Source organism: Podarcis muralis, chromosome 9 (genome assembly GCF_964188315.1).
Source record: "Podarcis muralis chromosome 9, rPodMur119.hap1.1, whole genome shotgun sequence".
Lineage (NCBI taxonomy): Eukaryota > Metazoa > Chordata > Lepidosauria > Squamata > Lacertidae > Podarcis > Podarcis muralis.
Window position 1 is genome coordinate 63,984,063 of NC_135663.1, and position 27,420 is coordinate 64,011,482.

Genomic DNA, 27,420 nt, shown 5'->3' on the forward strand with positions numbered 1-27,420 from the left:
TTTTTTTTTAAGCCCTGCTGCTGAACAATTGGTCTGGGGGAAGGATGGTGAAAATAAATGGAATCCATCAAGGTCACAGCCGAACAAGAAAAATTGAGTCTAAAGTACTAGAGAGATTGGTCAATTGATTGGGAGAAAGGGGGCCTCAGAAGCCACCGCCCCAAATGTAAGAAACAGCAAAACTTGTTTCTCAGGTAACACTTTGGTAAATCTTTTAGTGGCAAGGAAATGGCCAGGTTGATCTGCCTCACACAGAGATGCCAGGTTGTATATAGATGCCAAGACACCGCTCAGTCTTCAGGCTGCTTGTAGGTGCTTACACAAGAGACACAATCAAGTGTGTGGATGCTGGATCAGTGACTCCTGGAAACCACCCTGTTGGTACAGAAGAAAAGGGAGATATCCAATGGAGCTGCATAAATTCTGCTTCACTCTTTAAATGAACAAATGCATTTCCAAGTTTCGCAGCTCTTCTTCAACGAGAAGGTACCTCGGGTTAAGTACTTAATTCGTTCCGGAGGTCCGTACTTAACCTGAAACTGTTCTTAACCTGAAGCACCACTTTAGCTAATGGGGCTCCTGCTGCTGCCGCGCCGCCGGAGCCCGATTTCTGTTCTCATCCTGAAGCAAAGTTCTTAACCTGAAGCACTATTTCTGGGTTAGTGGAGTCTGTAACCTGAAGCGAATGTAACCTGAAGCGTATGTAACCCGAGGTACCAATGTATTTCCCTTTTTCAGTTTCTCGAAGAAAGGGAGAGGCTTTCTTTTTCTTCCACTTGCAAAAAGGAAACATATTATTCCAAAGTGTTTGGGGTGGGAAGGAATACAAACGAAAGGTGAATGAAAACAGCAAAAAAAAAAAAAAAATCCCTGCATGCAGTAAACTAGCATATCAGGGACAGGAATACACCAACACTTTCCCCCCTGACAAGCTAGTTTTCTAACTTTGTGTGTTTGTGTGTGTTTGCTTTTATGTGGTAGAAAACAACAACCTTTCACTGGTAGGCCAAAGTGGAATTCTACCACCTCTGCATTTTAAAGGAACAATTGGTTTTCTGCATCACCTTTATACATTTCCCTCTTCTTTATATCATGGATTGCTGCTGCTCTCGTTTCAAGGATGTGCCGATCAATTATACAGTGCAGTGAATGCCAGGGAAGGGCTCTTCATCACTTAAGAAAACTTGAGTGGGGGTAGAATGATCATCAGGTACTGAAACTGCATTGCAGGAGAAGCTAAAATATACCTAAAGCAAAATTCAAAGAGATTCCTCCTCAGGAACAACAGCTGAGAGATTTCAAGGTAACTCTGAAGTTTCCAAAGCACTACTGAAACTTCTCAGAGGGGTTACGCACATCATTTCGTTGTTGCCAGATGTATTTTTTTAAAAAATGGTTGTATATGCACATTAAAGCATATAAAGCACATTAAAGCGCGTTAAAGCACATTGCTTCCTCCAAAGAATCCTGGGAATTGTAGTTCAACTCTCACAGAACTACAATTGGCAGTACTATGATTCCCATGATTCTTTCGAGGAAGTGTTTTAAATGGTGATGGGTATGCAGCTTTGTCACGCTGGCCACGTGACCCAGAAGTGTCTCCGGACAGCGCTGGCCCCCGGCCTCTTAAGTGAGATGGGCGCACAACCCCAGAGTCTGGCAAGACTGGCCCGTACGGGCAGGGGTACCTTTACCTTTACCTTTATGATTCCGGGGACGCAGGTGGCGCTGTGGGTAAAAGCCTCAGCGCCTAGGGCTTGCTGATTGAAAGGTTGGCGGTTCGAATCCCCGCAGCGGGGTGCGCTCCCGTTGTTCAGTCCCAGTGCCTGCCAACCTAGCAGTTCAAAAGCACCTCCGGGTGCAAATAGATAAATAGGGACCACTTACCAGCAGGAAGGTAAATAGCATTCCGTGTGCTGCGCTGGCTCGCCAGATGCAGCTTTGTCACGCTGGCCACGTGACCCAGAAGTGTCTCCGGACAGCGCTGGCCCCCGGCCTCTTAAGTGAGATGGGCACACAACCCCAGAGTCTGGCAAGACTGGCCTGTACGGGCAGGGGTACCTTTACCTTTACCTTTATGATTCCCATGATTCTTTTGAGGAAGTGTTTTAAATGGTGATGGGTATGCAGCCAACTAGTGATGTTTTTCAGGAATATATGGGACATACATTCCCAATTAGAGTGCACAATTATTTTTGCTTTATATCTACTCCGGTTTTCCTCAAGAATCGAGAATAATAATAATAATAATAATAATAATAATAATAATAATAATAATAATTTATTATTTATACCCTGCCCATCTGGCTGGGTTTCCCCAGCCACTCTGGGTGGCTTCCAACAAAATATTAAAACACAGTAGTCCATCAAACATTTAAAACTTCCCTAAACAGGGCTGCCTTCAGATGTCTTCTAAAGGTCTGGTAGTTGTTTTTCTCTTTGACATCTGTTGGGAGGGCGTTCCAAAGGGCGGGTGCCGCTACCAAGAAGGTCCTCTGCCTGGTTCCCTGTAGCTTTGCTTCTCGCAGTGAGGGAACCACCAGAAGGCCCTCGGTGCTGGACTTCAGTGTCCAGACAGAACGATGGGGGTGAAGACGCTCCTTCAGGTATGCTGGACCGAGGCTGTTTAGGGAATGTTTACAAATCACCATGAAGCACCAATTCACAGGCCGTCTACACTATTTTCTAGCACTCATGACACATGGAAAAATTGTCACAACCTGGGAGTATCTTGCTCTGACTTGTTTTTAAACATGGTTCTCTATTTAGGACAAAATTGGGGAAATGCTATTCCCTGACATCAGTGAGAAACATACAGGTAACATACAGCATGCCATCCCAAAATGCTGACCTCAGCTGCCTTTTTTCATTCTACCTCATGGCAGGAGCAGATTGACTTTGCCTAAGGTGCTTGTAGTGTTCCCCTTATCAACACACAAACATCGTAAGGGTTGCTAATAACATACTATAGCATAATGGTGTCATGCTGTACCAGAGACTTGATGCTGGGTATGTAGGCCACAGTTTTGGAACTAATGACAATTTCTGTCATGTCCACTGAACTTTGGAACAGTTTGAATGAAGGCTGTTATTGAAACTGTGTTAAACTGATTTATCATCACCACAGGACATTAGATAAAGCAAAGTGTTTCTGCTGAAAGCATTAATCTGGGGGAAAGGGCTCTACGGATTTCTCTTTTAACACAGCAATTGAAATGTTAACTGCCTCTGCATAACCAGTCTTGTCATTATTTTTTTTAATAAAATAAAAATAAATGACAGCATTTATGGAAAACCAAGGTATCCTGCCATTCATGGCATTCTCAGCAGGCGCTTGGTATGCAGAGATGTGCTGGATGATGGACATGTCAAAGGTGAGGACTCTACTAGCTCGACGTCCCACTCGTTTACAGTGCCACTTAACCTCTCATCACAGTCAGAACCAGTTGGCAATTTCACAGACAGCACTGGATGACAACTTGTGAGATGTCATAAAAAGGCTGATGCGCTTAAACAAGCAGAGATTTTGCTCCTGGCTATGGGTTTGCGTGGCGAGTTCCCACCTCCCCCCCAGTGGAAATAAAGACACATGACACCGATATTTAAGGTTAGTGGGCTAAATATGGCCACAACTTTATTGGTTACAGGTGATGAGCGGTATTGGCTTAGGCATTGGTCCTAACCGACTATCCGGCTTCAGCCTGTTCGCTTGAAGTCCGGGAAGGGGAACCACCCGTAGGGGGAGTCCTGCTGATGCACATCAACTAAGAACTCCCCCAGGGTCACCGCTCGGGGATGTGCCTTAGGCCCTCACCTCCATAGGCTTCGGACAGGGCCACGCCCCCCAGAATCCTTTATCGGACTACACTTCAATATGCGGGGGAGGTGATGGTGCTTCCTCCCCCCTTCCATCTACATAACAATACCAATGCCTCACCGCTACTCGAGCAAAACCTCGCTGCCAATACCCTCAAACCTGCAACCAATCCCTAATCCCAGCCATCATATCCCAACCACACATCGTTTCCCACATCGGAAAGATGTACGCCATCCTCTTGGTAGAGGGCCACTTAGCTGAACTGGATGTTGGGGTGGTCAATGACCCAACCCCCCAGAGCTGCCACTCTACACACCACCAAATGTACCCAAAGCTTCCTGGCGGAGGCTGAGAGCCAGCCCCTACGTGCATGGTGGGAGGGTGAAGCCCGCAACCCCACCTCATTCTACGTCGGAAGTGGCTTTCACCCCCACCCCTCCCATCAGACTCTGTGGAGAGTATTAGAGGAACAAATAGGTTAGCTAAATCATTGTATACAAGACTGGCCTCTTGGTGTAGATGGGTGTGAACTGTGCACCTCAATAGATTCAACAGACTTTTGCTGAATCATGATCATGAAGGAAACTGGGAGACGACACACTGAAAATCATGGGCAGCTCAAGAGTAGGTTTAACATCTCTACCATTCAAGAAGGTGAGTTGGAATTAGGACTGAGCCAAAAATATGCCCTGAATCTTGCTTAACTATTTCAATTGTTAAAAACTGCCTGTCTCTTTCACTAATTTCGCCCCACCCCCAAAAGTTGACTAATCTGTTCTGAAATGTCATCACTTTGCTCTTGTTAAAAATCTCCATTGGCATCATGATGTAGTTGAATCTGTTTTGTTTTCATTGTATTTATGGATTTCATGCCATTTCATTCGAGCCAGAGTCTCTACTGGGTGGTATCTCTCAGGGGAGCACGGTAGGCAGTATAAAAGTACAACTCAAAATGTAAATAAAACTTGGCATGATGGAGCAGAGAAGGAATGGAATGCACTGCTGAAAATATAACTAATAAACCACAGAGCTTAGGACTTGCCGATCAGAAGGTCAGTGGTTCGAATCCCCACGACGAGGTGAGCTCCCGTTGCTCGGTCCCTGCTCCTGCCAACCTAACAGTTCGAAAGCACATCAAAGTGCAAGTAGATAAATAGGTACTGCTCCGGCAGTAAGGTAAACGGCATTTCCATGTGCTGCTCTGGTTCGCCAGAAGCGGCTTAGTCATGCTGGCCACATGACCCGGAAGCTGTACAACGGCTCCCTCGGCCAATAAAGCGAGATGAGCGCCGCAACCCCAGAGTTGGCCATGACTGGACCTAATGGTCAGGGGTCCCTTTACCTTTACCTAATTAGTCATGACTCTCTACTATAGAATGGAATTTGTAGGATTAGTTTTAACTAATGCAAGCATTCACTAACTGTTTCAATATCTGTAGCCTAAATCCAGTCCAATTCCTATTCAGTGCTTTTCAAGATAATCATAGCCTCATTCTTACTCATGTATTTAGTCAGAATTTATTTGTGTTATACTTGTGGAGACTACAAACAGCAAAGATCAATAGGATGTTACGGGAGACGACCCTGTCCCACTTCTTTATTTCTGGTCAAATAGTGAAATGGCTGGGTGTAACAGCAGTGGTAGGAGAAAAGGCCGTGAAAAGATACTCTAGCCCTGAAAGATAAGATTCTGTCATGGGCTGATTTGGGCCAATCTACCTGCAAATTCAGTAGCTACCAGGGTCACACATCAGCAAATAGGTGACCTTTGTTTTTCCCAAACTCACCTTCCCTCCACGGACCACTTGAAAATTGGTGAAGGTCTTGGCAGACCACTTAATAATCTTTCTCCATTTAGCAGTTGTAATATGCTGCGCTAGCTTCTGTAAAAAATATTTTTTTCCCCAAAAACATGCCACAGACCACCGCAATGAAGCTGAATGGTCCCACTTTGAGGGCCCCTGGGTTAACTCATGAACTAGAAGAAAGAGGATACAAGCTCATTTAAACAGAAACATACAGAAAATTTGATATATGTAGACACATGGATCCCACCTTTTAGGTTTTCAGTTAAAACACTCTCAAATTGAGTGGAAAGGCATTGTCTGGCTGCTGACTCCACCAGTAGATGAACAGCAGCAGCAACTAGTAGCTCTGAAAAGCAAGTTTCTCAGAGGTCATGACTTCCTGGGCCTTACCATCACTGACTCATTTATTGATTTGGAGTGCTTACATTGTCATCCCCAACCCAAGAAAAAATCTGTTGGATGGCCCTCTGCAGATGCCACAAGTGAGAGCTTCCTCTAGCACAGTGTTTCCCAACCTTTTTTGGGCAAAGACACACTTGTTTGATGAAAAAAATCTCGAGGCACACCACCATTACAGCCTCGTGACGTCAGCGCGCAGCGTCACGCCGGGAGGGACGCACGAAAGTGTAAGTTTCAATTTTTTTCCCTCCCCCTTGCCGGGGAACCTCCAAGCTTTGGGGGTGGGGGGGGAGGAGGCAGCAAAGCGAGGGACTGAGGGACTCCTCCAACGACAAGGGTTGGGGAAGAAGAGAAAGGGCTATTCCGCTCCAGTCACGGGAGGGGAATATGTACTGGCCCAACTGGTGTGTGGTCTTCGGAAAGCGGGGTGCGGGAAGGAAGCCTAGGCTTGGGGTCCACCGACCTCGGCGGAGAAAGGCAACAACCGAAGCCTCCCGACGGTTTCGGGGGAGACGTTCAGAGCTTCCCTGGGAGTTTCTCAGCCTGCCTTTCGGAGGAAGAGGCGGAGGGGGCCTGGGGATGGCGGTGGCCTCGGCCTCGCCCTCCCTCCGTCCCTCTACCTTTGTAGTGGACGCACAGGTTGTTCTGCGAGAGGCCGATGTAGCTGAATTTGTCCTTTGGGCTCCAGGAGCGCGGCAGCGGCATCTCCTGCTCGTCCACGGCCGGGTAGAGCCGCTTGAGGCGCCGCTTGAGCTCCTTCTCCTGCTCGTTCAGGGCCGGGTCGCCGCCGTGAGGGAAGGGCGCCGGGGCGCTGCTGCTGCTGCTGCCGCCGCCGCTCCTGGCAGGCATGGGCCCAGCTGAGGCGGAGGCGGCTGTTGTGGTGGTGGCGGCGATAGCGGGCGGAGGAGGGGGCGGCGGCGGGGCCGAGGTGGCCGGCGGCGGCGGGGGAGGCGGCGGCGGGTGGAGCAGGAGGGCGGCCGAGGCCGGTGAGGGAGTAGGGTTGCCCGGGGCTTGAGGAGCCGTCGCCGGGAGTTGCTGCTGCTGTTGTTGCTGCTGCTGCCCGGACATGCCGGCCTCCTCCTCGTCCGCTGTCTCGCGCTCCTCCCTTTTGCGCGCGCTGCCCCGCCGCTGCCCCATTGGCCGGGTCCTGTCAGCTGATCCTGTGTTATTTCCTGTGTGTGTGTGTGAGGGGAGAATGGAGAGAGAAACCTCGGCACCACCACCGCGGAGCTGCCCCCGGCTCGACGCGGATCCTCCCCCGGCTCGACGCGGATCCTCGCCGCCGCCGCCCCGCCTCTCGCCGCCCGACTCGCCCGCCTCCCTCCCACGGCACACCAGGCAACGTCTCGCGGCACACTAGTGTACCGCGGAACACCGGTTGGGAAACACTGCTCTAGCATAGTTTGGAAATTTGCAGAGTGATTATGTTGGATATTTGAGAACAGCAGCATACACTAGGTTTTCTTTTTTTATATATTCAACTTACCGGAGGTGGGGGGCAGACTAGAAAATGTGGAGTGTAGTTACAGCTCTTGTTCCTGCTCCATTTGGGTTCATGATTGTTCAGCTCCCTGGAGAGATTCTGCAGGCACAGGAAAAGCCTCTGTGAGAAAAGTGTAACCGTTCTGCCCATTTCTTTCACACGGCCTGCTCTGGGGGCTGGTTCTTTAAAAAGTCGAACACAACACTCTGCTGGGTGAAACACCAGCGGACTCTCACAGAAGTCCAAGGAATTGCAGTAAGATTATAGCACAGTTTCTGGGGATGAAGGGAGGGCCCATGGCTGAGCTCAGGTTTTTATCTAGATGCAAAACTCAGTCTGAATTTAGAGGATGCTAGAAAGAAAACTCAGGTGATGTACACATTACAAGCTTGAAACACAGCCAGGCTGCTCTTTTTCTCCACTCAGACCAAAGGTGGCGAAGGTAAAAAGGCAGCAAAAGGCAGTGTTTCATAAGAAACTACAGGGTAGATACATGATGGATATGAATTGGGGCTAATATTATGAGTTCGGAATGCCACTTCCAAAATCTGTGGTCAATGCAGAGAAACATGAGTACATGCATAACCTCAGTGTGAATTTAGAGGGTACTCTTTAGGCGTGTGGGACGTGGGTGGCACTGTGGGTTAAACCACAGAGCCTAGGACTTGCCAATCAGAAAGCTGGCGGTCGAATCCCCGCGATGGGGTCAGCTCCCGTTGCTTGGTCCCTGCTCCTGCCAACCTAGCAGTTCGAAAGCATATCAAAGTGCAAGTAGATAAATAGGTAGTGCTCTGGTGGGAAGGTAAACGACGTTTCCGTGTGCTGCTCTAGTTCGCCAGAAGCGGCTTAGTCATGCTGGCCACATGACCCGGAAGCTGTACAATGGCTCCCCTGGCCAATAAAGCGAGATGAGCGCTGCAACCCCAGAGTTGGCCACGACTGGACCTAATGGTCAGGGGTCCCTTTACCTTTACCTTTAGGTAAAATTTCTGAGAATTTGGAAAGAAGCCCAAACCAAGTGAATATCTCAGAAGAAAGGGTTCTATGCTTCTCTGCCACAGATCCAGTCATGTTGCACAGTGGTGTCAGCACTCAAACTCATGACACACAAAGCTTGGGAAGGCAGAAAGAGATCATAATTTCTGTAGGCGCTATGTGCCCAGCAGGGATTAGCAGCTTCCATTTTGAAAGCAGGGCCTGCTGTAGATGATAAATGAATTCTTTGGGATGGGTGTTTGCTACCTCATGCGAATCAACAAAGTAATGATGAACAGATTTATTTTTTTGTCCCCTAAAGCTATAGCAAATCGTGGCCTGTTTGCCTATGTTTCTTCCTAAAATCCTAGTTAGGAGTGTCAGCAAACATTTGTAATGATGCAACCTGGAGTTCTGCTTATGATTTATGCGGCTGCTTTTTGTTAACTTGTGAAGAAAATAATGAGGCCTTTGAGAATTAAGGCAAGGTGAGTCGGTGCCTTGATTTAGAGGATAAAAATTCTCCGGCTCTGTCGACCTAGTTTACTTTGCCTGTTTCTTTATATTCAGTTTACTTTTCATTTGATGATGAGGATGATGATGATAAACCCAGGCCTGTTCCCCTTTCAAGTCAATTATAATTGTCATCCTAAAGTCGTAACCTAATTATTTTATTCCTTCACATGTTCACTGCCGATAGGGGTAAGGACGCCTTGTGTGATATAGTAACTGAAAGGAACTGAGAGTTTTTCCACTCTGAATTTGCTTGATTTAAGAGGCATGTAAACATAATAGATGTGTTCTGGGGAAGAAGTGGTATAGATGACTTCAGGGCTCTGGTGCGTCAGAGACCAGAGAGAGTATATTACATATTCACAAACACCGCTGCCAATAATGACAAGGAAAGGGATGGGCTTGAATTTTGCCTTCTTCCCTTGATACCAGTGTGCCAAGAACTACTTCGATAAATTGCCAAAGACAACACTCTGTGATAACATAAGCAGTTAACTCGATACATGTTTCGAATCAGCTTTCTCCCTGGTTTCTTCCAGCACATTCTCTTGCTTTTAATCTAGGGTGCTCTGAAGATTGGAGCGATGTGGCTGTTGTCCTTCTCTTGTTTCCATGTCACTACAACATATACAGTGGTGCCTCGCAAGACAAAAAGAATCCGTTCCGCGAGTCTTGCGAAGCAAGCCCATTAGCGGCTTAGCGGGCTTAGCAGATCAGCTGATAAGTGGCTTAGCGGCTTAGCGGATCAGCTGATAAGCGGCTTAGCGGCTTAGAGGATCAGCTGTTAAGCGGCTTAGCGGCTTAGAGGATCAGCTGTTAAGCGGCTTAGCGGATCAGCTGATAAGCGGCTTAGCGATCAGCTGTTAAGCAGCTTAGCGGCTTAGCGGATCAGCTAATAAGCGGCTTAGTGGCTTGGGAAAAGGGGGGGGAGGAAAAAAACCTGCAGGAACTTGCAAGACATTTTCATCTTGTGAAGCAAGCCCATAGGAAATTCGTTTTGCGAAGCACCTCCAAAACGGAAAACCCTTTCGTCTAGCGGGTTTTCCGTCTTGCGAGGCATTCGTCTTGCGGGGCACCACTGTAAAGGCATTTTGCACCTCAGCGAGTCAAGTGGCTACCCTTTTATAAGACTCTTGAAAGCACTTACCCATTTATGGAAATCCAAATAATGTTCCTAACTATTCATCATTTATCTCATTACTATCCCACTGAAGATTTAAGCACACAAGTTCAGCACGGTGCCCCACTGTCTCCCATTACACAGATCTCATTGACATGTATGCAGAGATGCCATTTCTACCTTAAAACTTAATAAAGCATGGGATAAAAGTGGAATATAAGCCCCCTCTTTTGTGTGTGTGTGCTTGAATGCAAGCAGATATGCAGAATATATTGTTAGGCCGGTATCTTCACAATGCGTCATCATCTCATAAAGGTATGAATGAGTTTTCTGCTTGACAGCTTGAAAAATTAGGACTGGCACTGCAGAGAAAGGAAACAGAGAATCAAATAAAAAGAAATCCTTTGCAAAAAAAAAAACGTAGAAAAAAAAAGATTGCTGAGATTCTAAACTAAGTAGAAGGATATTCGGAGTTGATATATAGATCAAGAGACGCAAATGGGAGAAATTGAAAACCATTGCTAAATATTTAGCAAAGTTAGAAACAGATTCAGTGGAAAGTGTATTCATAAGGGCAGGAAAGTAAGAAAAAATGTATTTCCAAACTTCGGCTGACTCAGAGCAGACCCGTTTCTATTGCCAACCAGTGGGTGGATTTTGTCTTAAGATTTTGAATGGATGTTGGTTTTGTTACCCATTTGGATGGATTTCTACAAATTTTTCCTCTATCTTGGGTTGTGTCATGTCAAGGAAATCAGATAAATTGCTGGATGCTAACTATATTGTAAACCCTTCCAGGAACGAACAAACATACAAACAGTAACAGTGTGACCACTAGTTACTATGGCTTTGATAACACTGTAGGGTTGCCATACCTCTGGAAAAACCCTGACATGTCCTCTTTTTGGGGGGCCAACATCCATCTGGGAAGATTTTACATTTTAAAAGAAGAAGAAGAAGAGTTTGGATTTGATATCCCGCCTTTCACTCCCTTTAAGGTGTCTCAAAGCGGCTAACATTCTCCTTTCCCTTCCTCCCCCACAACAAACACTCTGTGAGGTGAGTGGGGCTGAGAGACTTCAAAGAAGTGTGACTGGCCCAAGGTCACCCAGCAGCTGCATGTGGAGGAGCGGAGACGCAAACCCGGTTCCCCAGATTATGAGACTACCGCTCTTAACCACTACACCACACTGGCTTTTTAAAGGATTTTTAAAGGAAATGTCTGAGTTTTTCGGGTTCAGGCTTGGTCTGCTCTGCAGGCTACAGCTGCTGCCAGCCCGAGCTGGGCTGTCCTCTTTTTTGCTCTTAAGATATGGCAACCCTAATAACATCATAGTTGTAATTTTTTAATTCATTTATGGAAATAGTAGTTCCAAGTTGTTGTTATATAATTTATTGTCCTCCTTTCACCCACAAGCCCCGGGGGCAAGATACAGCAATCTGAAATTCAATATTAAAGGCAGTTAGAACAAATTGCAGTCAAAGGAATAGGTGTTACACCCTGGGGGAAATCAGCAATCCTATTGTGAAAGTCTGCAAAAATTAAGAACAATTTTGAGGGCAGCTTTTGCTTCCAGAGTGTGACTTTGATGATGCACGATTAAAACACAACAGACCAGCAATTAGCTGGAAAAAAAAAATGCAAAGGGCAATATCTAGCCAAAGTTAAGTCCCATTGATTAAAAAAAAAAGTTAAGCAAATGCTTTATTTTCCATAGTACTCAATGGATATTAGAAGTATTTAATTTGTACTGAATCGTGCCGAGAATTAATACAATTTCCTAAACGTTGTATTTACCAACCACTCTCTGTGGGATAATATTGTTTGTTAGCTTTTGCCAACCATGAAAACTTCAGAAAAAGCCTTGTTACAGGAATGAAGTAAAACAACTCAAGTTTTCAAGGAACACCCCCCCCCCATAGAACTACAATTCCTAGGGTTCATTGGGAAGAGGGATTGACTGTTAAATCACCCTGAGGGGACCAGTAGCTCTGCGATGGGAATAGCAGCTCTTACCACCCTTAACTAACTACTGTTCCCATAACTATTTGGGAAACGCCGTGGCTGTTTAAAGCAGCACACACTGTTCTCAATGTGTAGTGCATAAAATCAAAGAATCACAGTTAGAAGGGACCATGAGGGTCATCTAGTCTAACCAGGGCCAGATTTAGGTTTGATGAGGCCCTAAGCCAGTGTTTTTCGACCTTTTTTGGGCAAAGGCACACTTGTTTCATGAAAAAAATCACGAGGCACACCACCATTAGAAAATGTTAAAAAAATTAACTCTGTGCCTATATTGACTATATATAAAGTAATTCTCTTGAATAGGAATCAAATAAACACAAAGAAAGTATTTTATAATTACTTTATTATGAAATAGTAAGTAAACAGAAATATGAAAAATTATAAAATACTTTATTTTTAAATCTTTCGAATTTTTCAATTTTTCCCACGGCACACCAGGCAACATCTCGCGGCACACTAGTGGTTGAAAAACACTGCCCTAAGCTACTGAAGGTAATGGGGCCCTTTATATGTCCAGCTGTCCTTTGTCAACAACAAATTTTCATTTTTTGTGCTGAATATATGCTCATTCCCTTAGTCTATGCTGCCTGATCATAGTCTACAAGCACTCTTTAATATTAGATAACAGGTACAACACTTTTACCTACATTCAATTGTGCTGCACTGCAGTCTGCAGCCGCATGCTAAATGTCGCCATGCAACCAGTCCATGCAGAATTTGTTGTCGTTTAGTCGTTTAGTCGTGTCCGACTCTTCGTGACCCCATGGACCAGTTTGGTCAAACTCATGCAGAATTTAAAGGTAAAGGTACCCCTGCCCGTACGGGCCAGTCTTCACAGACTCTGGGGTTGTGCGCCCATCTCACTCAAGGGGCCGGAGGCCAGCGCTGTCCACAGACACTTCCTGGTCACATGGCCAGCGTGACAAAGCTGCATCTGGTGAGCCAGTGCAGCACACAGAACGCCGTTTACCTTCCCGCTGGTAAGCGGTCCCTATTTATATACTTGCACCCGGGGGTGCTTTCAAACTGCTAGGTTGGCAGGCGCTGGGACCGAGCAGCGGGAGCACACCCCACCGCGGGGATTCGAACCGCCGACCTTTCGATCGGGAAGCCCTAGGCGCTGAGGCTTTTACCCACAGCGCCACCCGCGTCCCTCATGCAGAATTTAGTCACCCTTTATATAGAAATGAGCAAACCAGTGATATTTTAGGGAACAGGCTAGCAGGCGGGGCCCATTACTTACATCATGGGAGCCGACATAACACAAAACACTGTTGCTGTATGTAGGTTTTATTTTATTTGTTTTTTATCTTATATTTTTGGAAATATACATCCAGTTTATTTCCTTTAATGGGGGGGGGGGGAGAGAATGGAGCCCTAAGCTATAGCTTGCTTAGCTTATACGTAAATCCGACACTGAGCCCAACCACCAATGAGTGGTCTTATACAGGGAACATTAGATCAAGTCGAAACCACCAAATTCTATGTATAAATCCACTCAGGTGGATTCCTTTTCCATCCCTAGAGGGCAACAGGGTGCAGCGCAGATTGCATGACACACAGCTGTTCCCTTCAACTCCTTGCTTGCTTCTTCCTGCCTCCCATGCCTCTGTCGCCTGAAGCATCTGTCTTAATCTACCTAATGATAGGACCAGCACGGAAGCTACCTGGACATCAGGAGTCAGAGTAAAATGTAAGAGAGGCAGAATGGATGTCTTTGCGCAGAAAGCTAAATCCTCACGGTGAAGTTTTCATTTTCAGATGCTAATTAACATTCACACAACAATGGCTTGGATTTCTCTCCCCTCTTTTTCCTCTGCTTTAATTAATAACATCTGGGCATCTGGAAGCAAAACTGAAAGCACTAAATGTTCAGCAGCTAGAAAATTCTCTGTACCAGATGAGGGAACTGAGGAAGTGGCGGAAGCACTCGGGAGAATAGAAGTGATTTCTTCGAAGAAACATTTCATGCCTTGTTTCTTCCCACAAAGGTGAGATGGCAGCAAGGAAGAAAGATGTTGAAGAGCAAAGTGAGATTCTGATTCTCCCCAGCTGCTCGGTGCCCAAGAATTCTCAGAAAGAAGACAAAGAAAGAATGAACAACCAGAAGAGATAATGGGGTGTATGTGTGTGTGTGAAGGATTGTGAAGTGAACATGAACAGGGAAAGAAGGTGATAAGGGAAAATAGAGCTGCAGACAGTGGAAGAAAATAGGCATTACAAAATGTCTATTTTATTATATTCCCAGTGCAAGAATTTCATGTTTGGGGTTGTGGATAAGTTTCCCGAACAGGCAGCATATTTGGGGAAAAAAAAAAAACCCAAATGGCTAGAACCAGATGTTGTGTATTTAAGCTAATTGTGGATAGGAATATGCCTGGATTGTGCATTACAATATTTAGGAGGATATCTGTGCTTTTGAAATGGGAAGACGATGACAGCATGCGATTTTACAGTTTCCTTTTTGTGGTGATCACACTTCTGCATGTCTTTCCAAATCTGCTGCTTGGTATGTCAGACTATCATTTCAGAATCTTCACCCTCACTATGTGATCAGCATCACAAGTGTCAAATGGAGAAAAGCCTTTATAGCTCATGGTTCAATTCCATGCACATAGTTGATGGACCCTCTTGCCGGAAGAGAGAGTTTGCCAATGTGGATTTAATATGCCTGAAGATTTTCCCCACTACTTACTGGTTTACCCATTCTATGAGGACCTAAGAGCAGGCTTGTTCAAAGATTTAAATATCCCAGCTGAGAGATTGATTGGGTATCATCGCCCCCTTTAAAATCCTGCTTCTAATTGATTTCAGTTTAAATTTGCTAACAGTGGCTTTGAATGGTTTTGATGATATTGCAATATGCTTTGGGGCGCCCTTGAGTTTGAAAGGCAGGATATCAATAAAATAGACTATATAACAAAAGTCATTCTGCACCTATGCAATTCATAGGATCCGTAAAATGTTTTCACTGGATTGTCATGAAAGCACTTAACAAAATTATTATAAGACCATTTATTGCAGTCACGCATCATACCAGCTGGAGAATTCCTACATTGCCAGTGCTAGGTTTTTGTCACAAAGCCCCACAGTAAATTGCTTTTAGTTCAAACACTCTTGTTGCTAAGAGGACTATGAATTGTATAATTTTTTACCAGTGAAGCAAAGCATGTTTTCTGAGTGTCTGGCTTCTCAAATCCCCTGTGAAAGGGGAAAAATGCCATGTTTGTTGTATCTACATCTAAAAACTTGTATCCATGTGTGGTTTGTGAAGCAATATTTCATAGTAAGCTCTCCCAGGTGGATAGCAAGTTCTGATCTTCTGAACATCCATCTAATTCAATCCAGTAGAGCATTTTAACAGATAAAATGTGCAATTAAAGCCTCTGTTTTTCAACTTCAACAATATTCAGTAATTGCCTCACCACTTTTCTTTCCTCCAGATTTGCTTAGCCACACAAAGTCTAGAAAATATCCACTGGAAATGGCAAATGTTTCAATATTATAAAAATCAGGAGAGATGAACTCAAAATCTAAGGTAAAAACTTTGCTTCACAGAGACCTGTTGTTGTTGTTGTTGCTGGAATACATAGTTTGGATTTTTTTTAAAAAAAATATCTTCCTGGTGGTTGGGAGAAGAGGCTTGATATCACATTAAAAAATCTGACCAAGTTTCTGGTGCTCATTTTAGGTTCAAATTTAAAGACTTGAGAAACTTGCTATTGTACTTAATGGCTGCTGTTTATTCAGGGGTGCTGTAATGATTTGGAAACTGTTGCTAAGACATCCATCTACATCTGAAAATTAGTTTGTGTTCCAAAGACAGAAAATTGCAAGTATAAGTTGCATGCCCAATCTTCAGTATAAATTCAATGGATGATATTCAATCTAAGTTGTATTCAATGTGACTCCATTGATTTGAATGGGTCTACTCTGGGTATGCCTTAGTTGGATAGTTCCTAATAATATAATGAACATCCTTGCTCTCTAGGACAGCATTCATAGCCCTTGATGTTCAGAAGAATTAAGAGTTTCTCCTCATCACCAAACAGACTGTGGTGCATGCTCTGGTTATGTCCTGCTTGAAGTACTGCAATGTGCTCTACGTGGGGCTACCTTTGAAGGTGACCCAGAAACTGCAACTAATCCAGAATGTGGCAGCTAGACTGGTGACTGGGAGTGGCCACCAAGAAAGCCCTAAAGGGCCTCGGCTCAGTATACCTGAAGGAGCGTCTTCACCCCCATTGTTCAGCCTGAGGTCCAGCTCCGAGGGCCTTCTGACGGTTCTCTCCCTGAGAGAAGTGAGGTTGCAGGGAACCAGACAGAGGGCCTTCTTGTCAGGAGTGCGTGCAGGAGCCAGACCCTGTGACTGGTAGGACCTTGCAGGACTGGGGCCTTCTTGAGTTTGGCCTGGAAGGGCAAGGTGCAGCTGCACAGGTGAGGCTTGACAGAAGACTCGTAGCACCTGGTGGCAAGGGCCAGGAGGGGTATATAAGACCAGCATTTCCCTCTGGCTCTTTGCCACAGCAACATGCTACCCACTTAGTTGTTGTTTGGCTTCCTGACTCCTGGTATCCTGACCCTTGGACTCTTGGCTTCCTGACTCCTGGTTTCCTGATTCATGGACTCTTGACTTCCTGACCCCTGGACTGCTGATTCCTGCTTCCCGATCTCTACCCCAGTCCTGACGTACCATGCCAGGACTCTGACTGCCTGTAACCCGGACCATGACACTTTTCAGTAGTGGCGCCCGCCCTGTGGAACACCCTCCCATTAAGATGTCAAGGAAATAAGCAACTATGTGACTTTTAGAAGACATCTGAAGGCAGCCCTGTTTAGAGAAGTTTTTAATGTTTGGTGTTTTATCATGTTTTTAATATTCTGTTGGGAGCCACTCAGAGTGGCTGGGGAAACCCAAGCAGAAGAGTGGGGTATAAATAAAGTGTTGTTGTTGTTGATAATAACCAACCACCACCACAACAACTAATTAATGGAATTTAAGCTTTTCTAAAGGGCTATAAATTTACCCTATGAGACTGGATATATGATTATTAAATCCATGTAAAATCCATGTAAAATCCCAAAACACCATTTAAAATGTTACCTCCTGAATATAACGATGCCTACATTTGCCAGAGGGAAACTCTTCTAAAAACTATTCATTGTGCCATGTTTGTAAAGAATTTTTGTTCATACAAAGCTTACCTTGGAATGTTTAATTCACAGTAAATGCCTATTGCCAAAGTTAGTAGCATCTTGTTGGGGAGAAAACACAGTTTGTCCTCAGTGCCCTTATGTTTGATCAAAGGAAATGAACAGAGGTATATAACAGGAAAGACAAATGATCCAAGGTCATTGGATAGGAAGAGATAACATATGCTGGGGCTTCCCTCTGTTGCAGAACTGAGTGATAGAACACAGGTCCAGATCAGACAGAGGAATATTAATGTAGTGTTACAACTCATTCATCAGATTAGGAGAGTTTATGTAGCACCATGGACCACAATGGAACACTGGAAGATTTAAACAGAGCATCAATTTTAACTGGAATATATGCATTGGGAGGTATTTATGTAGGCTAACTGTAAGAGAGAGAAATCCCCAAAGTCAAGGGGGGGGGGCTGATTCCAAGGGGTAACCAATGATTTATTAAGCAAGCAGATGGTCCTGATAAGTACAGGTGCTATTGCTCTGTGGTAGCTCATATAAGACAGCTCACCTTTCAGCTAGCCAAATATCCCTGGAACAGTTGTTCAGAAAATTGTGGAGCCTTTTAAAAATGAGTCCAGATTTGGCTGCTTTGTGCCTGTTGACGTTAAACTGCAATCCAAAGTGTGTCTTCTAAGAAGTAAGTCACATTGAACTGAGGTCAGAGTATTCCCCCCAAAGAAGTAGAAATCTTGCTTTGCATATTTCAGTGTGAGAGAGCCCTCCAGTGTAAGCAATATTACTCTGGCATGGGGGTGGGGGGCATGGGAGGCTGCAATGCAGAAAGTGATCAAAGAGAAAAAATGTATAGCCATTGAATTTATTACCACAGAAAGCATATCGATCATGTTATAAAGAACCAAGATTGCAAATGCAATCCTAGGCTTACCACCTAGCTATATGTCCTTTGAAACAAGAAGGCTTACTTTCCAACAGATCTTCTTAGGATCAAGGCATCAGATTATAATATTTGTTTTAAATCCCTTCAGATGCACAACCCCTGTTTAGATGTTATGCCTGAACAGGGGATGTAATCATAAGGAGAGGGTGCAGAGGGCATTCTTCTGATGGCCTCAGCCCAGTATACCTGAAGGAGCATCTCCACCCCCATCATTCAGCCCGGACACTGAGGTCCAGCTCCGAGGGCCTTCTGGTGGTTCCCTCTCTGCGAAAAGTGCAGTTATAGGGAACCAGGCAGAGGGCCATCACAGTGGTGGCGCCCACTCTGTGGAATGCCCTCTCATCAGATGTCAAAGAAATAAACAACCACCAGACTTTTAGAAGACATCTGAAGGCAGCCCTGTTTAGGGAATCTTTTAATATTTGATGAATCATTGTATTTTAATATTTTGCTGGAAGCTGCCCACAGTGTCTGGAGGAACCCAAACTGATGGATGGAGTATAAATTGTTGTTGTTGTTAATGCTTCTATAAACGAGCACAAACAAATCCCCTGAACATTAGGAAACTTCCTGTCAGGGAGATGCACTACTCAGTGCTGAAGGAAGCCCTGTTCATGGAAGTTTTTAATATTTGATGTTTTATCACTTTATTATTATTATTACTATTATTCTGTTTGGAGCCACCCATAGTGGCCAGGGAAACCCAGCCAGATGGATGGGGTATATATAATAAATTAATATTATTATTGCTGCTACTACTACTACTACTACTACTACTACTGTACTACAACTGGTGTTCACTGTTCCTGTCAGTCATAATGCCTTAATGGGGCAATGGTTCTGTACTTTTCATACAAAGGAATGAGAAATCTCATTTAACTGTTTTGGGGCAAATTCCTGACCACAAAGTAAACCGAAGCCCGCACCAAAGTCTTCTGGCATGTGGTCTGTTCTTCAGATCATCATGTGATCAGCACAAGGTTTTAAGTTCATTTGAGTGAAGTTGTTTCAAACCTGCTCATGATAGTGAACAACGGCTTCTCAGGGTTTCCAACTGCATCAAATGCACTTAGAGCCCCTCTAATACCTTTGCACTAACGGAATGAGTATCTGAAATGCATTTCATTGGCCTGGAAATGCCGAGGGCGGGGCTTGCATGCAAGGCCCTGCTCCCATTCCTGGTGTTACTTACTTTGTAGTCAGCTTACATATGGCACAATTGTCTCTGTGCATGTTTTAGGGCATGTTTTGGGACGCAGGTGGCGCTGTGGGTTAAAGCCTCAGCACCTAGGACTTGCCGATCGAAAGGTCGGCGGTTCGAATCCCTGCGGCGGGGTGCGCTCCTGTCGTTCGGTCCCAGCGCCTGCCAACCTAGCAGTTCGAAAGCACCTTCGGGTGCAAGTAGATAAATAGGGACCACTTTCTAGCGGGAAGGTAAACGGTGTTCCGTGTGCTGCGCTGGCTCGCCAGAGCAGCGATGTCACGCTGGCCACGTGACCCGGAAGTGTCTGCGGACAGCACTGGCTCCCGGCCTATAGAGTGAGATGAGCGCACAACCCTAGAGTCTGGCAAGACTGGCCCGTACGGGCAGGGGTACCTTTACCTTTATGTTTTAGGGCAAGCAGAGAACAGTCAGATTAGAGTCTCCTGCTGAAAAATCTCTATATGAATTATTGTGCGGCCTTTGCTTCTGAAAGGTGTTTGGTTATTCCTTTACGGACAACATAAAATGGAGGAAAAGACAAACAAAATGGAGAGGATTGAAATATTTCAGACTGGATCGTCTTGAAGACCAATATTGTTGCCTGCAACTTGGCAGTGTGCTGAGAATGTATCATTTGCTGCAGGCCATATTACTTAATTAGATGAGTAATGAATATTAAAAGTCATGCATCTTTGTTGTTAACTTTTCTTGAAAGCAAGATAAAGCAAATTAGATTAAACCAATAATGAAATAAAGCACAGTGAAAGAAAGGCAACAAATTAAGGAGACTTTTTTTTTAAAAAAAAGCATGTCATTATATATTTACCACAATATTACATGCAGAAGATGGACTTCAGTTGTTCAAGCAGAACCTTGGCTGATTGACATTTGATGCCCTCTTAAATGTGCAGGAGAGTAAAATTTCGGTTTGTTCTTATCTTTACTATGTATGTTGCATTTTTTATACTGCAATTTTATGTTGTGAACCGTCCTGAGATCTATGGATATAGGGTGGTATGCAAATTTATTTGTTTGTTTTGTTATAATAATAATCCCTAGTCTGTTGCCTTTTAGTGATTCTACATTTCAAATCTGTATCTCAATCATATTTCTGTGGTTGGAATGGGGCTTAGCAAATTTATTTGCGGCATTAGCGTTCATAGGCAACAGTTGAGTTCATTTGTTTACTCTTTTCTTCCTTTTTCTTTTAAAAGCTGGAGAAGGAAAGCGAGTCAGTCCTATGCAGACTTACTTGGACAAAGTGGTAACTTACTTCCATGTAAAGATTCATAGCACCAGGCTAGAACTAGTCTACTTATTTTTATTTATACCAGATTGCTATGACTGCCCTTCAACACCTGTTCCCAGCAAAGAATAAAATAAAACATTAAAATGCAAGATACTAATTAAAAACAACAGCAACTTCACATTAAAGTACAGTATAAAACTTTATTTGGCAGAGAAAAATGGAAGCGATTAGCAGCTAAATCTAATATTAAACCATTAGAACCTATTTTTGGTTTGCTTGAAATGCTATGTGTTTAATAAGACTGGATGAATAAAAAAGTATTTACTAGGTCTAGGTTTCTTTTGTTATAACTCATAGACAATGGTCCTAATAGGATATTGTATGTAAAGCACTTTGAACATTCAAATGTGCTACACAAACGCAGCATACTCAGTCCCACTGAAATCAATAGACTTGAGTAACTTAAGCCCATTGAGTAACTTAGGTCCAGAGTGGCTGGGGCAACCCAGTCAGATGGGTGGGGTACAAATAATAAAATTGTTGTTGATGTTACAGAAGTATGTTCTGCTGCTTCTGACCTGTATGTTCTTTTATGAACACAGGAAGAATAGGCAGCGCTTCCTCCCCACAAATACCTGGAAATGTAGAACAGAGTTATCGAAACAGCTTATAGGTTTGGGTTGATTACGTGGTATATATGTTAAAGGGAATTTAAATTGAGTTGTTAATGTAATGCATTACATTAACAACTGGCGAATGTGTACATTCACTAGACCTATTATTATACATACTTATTATTAATATCCTTCCTTGAATAGGAAATTATGCACATCTCCTGGTCAATATAATTAAATCTCCAACCATCCTTGCATAAGGTGCAAATCTACTGTATTTTGTACATTCTCTGGGCAATGTGCACATTCTCCAGAAATGTTCACAATGGCCAGTTGTTATACATATTAACCGCTCAATTCACATACCCTTTAAGATATATTTATCTAGTCAAATAAATAAATAAGCTAGGGAGAAAAGCACATCTACAGTTCAAAATTCACACTTCTCTTAATTTTGACTCGGCTCTTTCAAGAGTCTCTGTAAAAAAACATATATGAGGGGAAAGTGTGTATAAGATGCATAAAGGTACCCCTGCCCGTACGGGCCAGTCTTGAAAGACTCTAGGGTTGTACGCTCATCTCACTCTAGAGGCCGGGAGCCAGCGCTGTCCGCAGACACTTCCGGGTCACGTAGCCAGCGTGACAAAGCTACTCTGGCGAGCCAGAGCCGCACACGGAAACCGCCAGTAAGCGGTCCCTATTTATCTACTTGCACCCGGGGGTGCTTTCGAACTGCTAGGTTGGCAGGCGCTGGGACCGAACGACGGGAGCGCACCCCGCCACAGGGATTCGAACTGCCGACCTTTCGATCGGCAAGCCCTAGGCGCTGAGGCTTTTACCCACAGCGCCACCCGCGTCCCTTCATAAGATGCATATACAGCTGAAAATAGCATAAAAGTGCATTATATTGGGGACACGGCTTGCAAAATGTGCAGATTTGCAAATTGCAGGCAATAAAATATCTATTAGGAAGAATGTGTACCAAGATGCTGGTGAATTTTCATGAGGTCTTTTGAATACACGCACACACTAATGTCGAGATGAATGTAAGACTGGAAAAATGAGAAAATAAATTTGAAGATTCTGCTCTTTCCACCAACACACAATCATTTGAACACCAGTAACTAGCTCTGGATACTTATAAAAAGCAGTGTAAAGCCTTCTTATTTAAATTGGTTTTGAATGGCCAAGGAAGAATGGGGTTTTAATCAATACAAATGGGAGTTCTGGAGTTTAATATTGTTCTGTGAGTAAGTCTGTTTGTTTAACGAAATAGCTTAATGAAACTCACAAAGATGAACTACCAGTTGGTTAAAACAAAACAAAAATGACAACTTAAATATGAAGTCCTGAAGATCTGCTTTTGTAAACAAAACAAAACAAAAAACATAACAGGCTTATTTTCTCTCATACTGAGTTCTCTAGCAAGAACTTTATTAGTTCATCGGAAGGACAGGAGGTGGAAGGGCTCACAGAGGTTGGGAGAGACTTAGCAGCTGAAGTGGGAACCAGCAGGGGGAGAGAAGGAGCTCCGAGGGAAAGTGAGTCGGAGGGATGGCTCAGAGACACTTCCAGCGAAAACAGTGGGGAGGTGTCAGGACCTCCTATAGGGACACCCACTCCTCGCTGGAAACTGTCGCGCCGAGAGTCCAGAAGACGCGTTTCCGTTAAGGAGCTTTTATGCTGGAAGAGATTCCGTAAGCGCCCACTGTCGGATTCTGCTAGCGACTGACGGAGCCATGCTTAAGGGGCTCCGTTATGGACAGAGGTTTGCTGACTTAACCAAACTCTGAGGGACCAGGATTTTACGCACAAGCAGCTCATCATCCCATCACAGTATGTCAGCAACATTGGATGCCATATAATATTATTAATAGAATAGACCAGTGCTTTTTTCTGGGGGGGACGCAGGGGTACACATACCCCTAAACATTTTGTGAATCTAAGTTTGGCCTCATTGAGGGGCAGTATTTCAATATGAGTAGGAAACATTTTCTTAAGGGAAAAAAAGCACTGGAGTAGACTATGAACAAGACAATTGATTTCCACAGATCCACTCTGAGTATAACTTAGTTGTACATTATCCCTATATCTGCTTATTGAATCTTCATTTCTAATCTGTAATAGAGATGGTCATCATTCACTTCACTAAAAAAAAATATTTACTACATGGCAAGCAGGACAGATATGCCATTTGTTTGTGGCAGCGGAAATCTGGTCATTGTCAAAATTTCTTTTTACTACAGGAGAGTGCAAAATTGTTTCTTTGTGGCATGGGTTGATTTTTCATGCTTTTCATTATTCCATTCCATTTTTACTTTAATCTGTGTTTTTTTAAATAAATAAATAAATAACAAAAACAAAATACATATCCAGAACATTATCATTGTTTATTAATTAAAAGATGAAGAAAAAAGTGAATACTGACCACATTAACTTGCCTGATTTATGTTCCTGACCACAAATGGGCATGCAGTCTGCAGCAATTTCTGTTCCCATGTCCTCTTAAAGTGGAACTCTTCATCATCTGATCTGGAGCCAACCACTGTCATCCACCCTTGCCCAGTATGACTTAAGAGGGAACAGCCTATCTCTTTTTCCTGGACCAGTGACAAATTTACATATAAGCTAAACAAGCTATAGCTTAGAGCCCCACTCTCTTGGGCCCCCCTAAAAAAATTAAAGGAAAAAACCTGGATGTACATTTCCAAAATATAATATGAAAAACAAATAAAATAAAACCTACATACAGCAACAGTGTTTTGTTTTGTGTTGTGTAGGCTCCTATGATGTAAGTAATGGGCCCCGCCTGCTAGTCGGCTCCCTAAAATATCACTTGTTTGCTCATTTCTATATATAGGGTGCCTGCATTCTGCTATTTATAATTATTAGTAGTTTGCATCATATATTTACACCTATTATTATTTCATGTTATAGCAAGTTTCGAGAGACTAGATTATGAGTCTTTGTAAATTGTGTTTCTGAAGGAACTTTTGTTATTGCCAAATGCCAATGTGTTCGCATTATTGAGTTTGTTATGAATAAAAAATCATTTTAAGTTAGAGCTTAATAATTATTTCACTATTAATATACTTCTTCTTAACTGCATTTCACTATTAATATAAAAGGTAAAAGACCCCTGACAGTTAAGTCCAGTCGTGAATGACTCTGGGGTTGCGGCGCTCATCTTGCTTTACTGGCCCAGGGAGCCGACGTTTGTCCGCAGACAGTTTTCCCGGGTCATGTGGCCAGCATGACGAAGCCGCTTATGGCGAACCAGAGCAGCACACGGAAACGCCGTTTACCTTCCTGCCGGAGTGGTACCTATTTATCTACTTGCACTTTGATGTGCTTTCGAACTGCTAGGTGGGCAGGAGCAGGGACCGAGCAACAGGAGCTCACCCCGTCGCGGGGATTCGAAACGCCGACCTTCTGATCGGCAAAGTCCTAGGCTCTGTGGTTTAGACCTCCAGCGTCCACTATTAATATACTTCTTCTTAATTCTATTTCAGTTCAACAATTACTTTGATAAAATACATATTTTGTTACGTGCAAATGGCTTTAGATACCTATTAGGTCCATAAATTACCATATAGCATACATTCAACACAAAAAAACAGTGACAATTTGTTGTTGACAAAGGACAGCTGGAAATATAAAGGGCCCCATTACCTTCAGTAGCTTAGGGACTCATCGAACCTAAATCCGGCCTGGACCTGGACCCCCTTCAAACCCAGAACTGGCCTTGATGAGCCTTTCAGGCAACAGTCAGTGCACGGCTATATTTCCTTTCGTCTTAGGGCCAGCTCTCTCATTTTGTTGATGCTGGCATACAAATAAATTGCAGTACTTAAGTCCCATTCAAGCCTTTGTTGCCTTTAACAGATAGCAAATTTGGATTCACGGGCCTTGCCTATGATTCATAATGGTTCAATTTGCTTTTTATTGGATGTGCCTTTGCTGAGTTCAGGTTGTGTAATTTGCTTTAATTCAGTTCACCTTCATTTAATTCATTTACTGCTTTCATTTAATTTGTGGAAATGAAAGTAAGACGGACACAAACCAATTTAACAACAGCCAGGTTTTCAAAGTGCTTTCCTTATTCCATCAACTAGGAAGAAACATGGTCTGATCATGTAGTCAGGCATGCATTATATATGGAAATTTTATAATTTATAAATTAATGCAATTCAAAATGTCATGTCATTGACGCTTCCCTGTTGTGATGTTTCTATTCATATCATTTCAAATTGGCTCATCTTAGGTTATGGCTCCGGTGTAAATTGTTACCAGTTTTTACCCCCCACATGAAATTATCACACTTCAAGGAAACTTGAAGACTCCCCATTTTTCTTCAGTGTTAATTCTTCATCCATGTTTGTACTACCTTTCTTTCTAATAAAAAACAAATAAACAAACAATAAACCAGAATAGTAGAGAATAGGAATCATTGCAAGGACAGAATAATGTGATTTGATAGAGGTGGTGCATTTTGCAGGTATGTTTGCTGGCACAGGGTGACCTTCCCATGTTTCTCCATATAAAATTATTCCCTCATAGTAGTTCCACATATAAGGAGAGGAGACGCGCTTAACACCCCCCCCCCCCCCATTTCACTACATTCAAGGAACTTTTGTCTGGGGAGCTATCCAACTGTGACACATCTAAGTATTAAATAGTTAAGCATTATACCAACTACAATAAAGGTAAAGGGACCCCTGACCGTTAGGTCCAGTCGTGGACGACTCTGGGGTTGCAGCGCTCATCTCACTTTATTGGCTGAGGGAGCCGGCCTACAGCTTCCGGGTCATGTGGCCAGCATGACTAAGCTGCTTCTGGCGAACCAGAGCAGCGCATGGAAACGCCATTTATCTTCCCGCTGGAGTGGTACCTACTTATCTGCTTGCACTTTGACGTGCTTTTGAACTGCTAGGTTGGCAGGAGCTGGGACTGAGCAATGGGAGCTCACGCCATCACAGGGGTTCAAACCACCAACCTTCTTGTCAGCAAGCCCTAGGCTCTGTGGTTTAGACCACAGCGCCTAGTTCAGTGTTTTTCAACCTTTTTGGGGCAAAGGCACACTTGTTTCATGAAAAAAATCACGAGGCACACCACCATTAGAAAATGTTAAAAAAATTAACTCTGTGCCTATATTGACTATATATATAAACTTACCGGGCTGCTGCTGCTGCACAGGGCTGGACTCACTCGTCTCTCTTCCGAGACCCGACCGTGACCGACTGGTTCCAGTTGACCTCCTCACCTCACGCTGCACCTGCGGCCTGGTCTGGATCCGGATGCGGTCTCTCTGCAGTGCCGACTCCCGCCGAGTCCTGGTCTCCATCCGTCTCCTCCTGCTCCGGTCCTCCTGGTGACTCGAGTCGCAACGTCTTCTTCTCTCCGCTGCTGCGCATACTGTGCTCAGGCGGGAAGGAAGTCGGAAGATGATGTCCTACTGTGATAGGTCCAGGCTGGACCAATCACAGCCCGGACATCAGAAAAGAGGAGGGTGTCCCCCTGAGGAGCGCCAATCGGCGCCCCTGCTGGCCAAGGGTGGGGTCAAAACCCCCACCCAACCCATACCCAGGACACAGTCCAGCGCCCGCCTAATGGGCGAAAAATTGACATTTTATTTTTTAAAAAAATCTTTCGAATTTTTCAATTTTTCCCACGGCACACCAGGCAACATCTCGCGGCACACTAGTGTGCCGTGGAACAGTGGTTGAAAAACACTGGCCTAGTTAATACATTGAGCTTGGTTGTGGCACTTAGATAGTGGAATGGGAGATCAAATAGACTAAGTCTGAGTCCTATTGAACCAATGGGTCTTATTTATGAGCATATACACATTATTATTATTATTATTATTATTATTATTATTATTATTATTTATATACTGCCCTATACCTGGGGGTCTCAGGGCAGTTTACAGAATAAAATCAAAACATAAAACCATAAAATACCTAATAAAAACAAAAACAACAACCCAACAGCCCCACTGTCGCCCAAAAACACATTTTTTAAAAAATATATTCAAAATTATAACAAGACATATTATCCAAAAACATATCATCCTTCCCCCCCCCAAAAAAAAACAACCAAC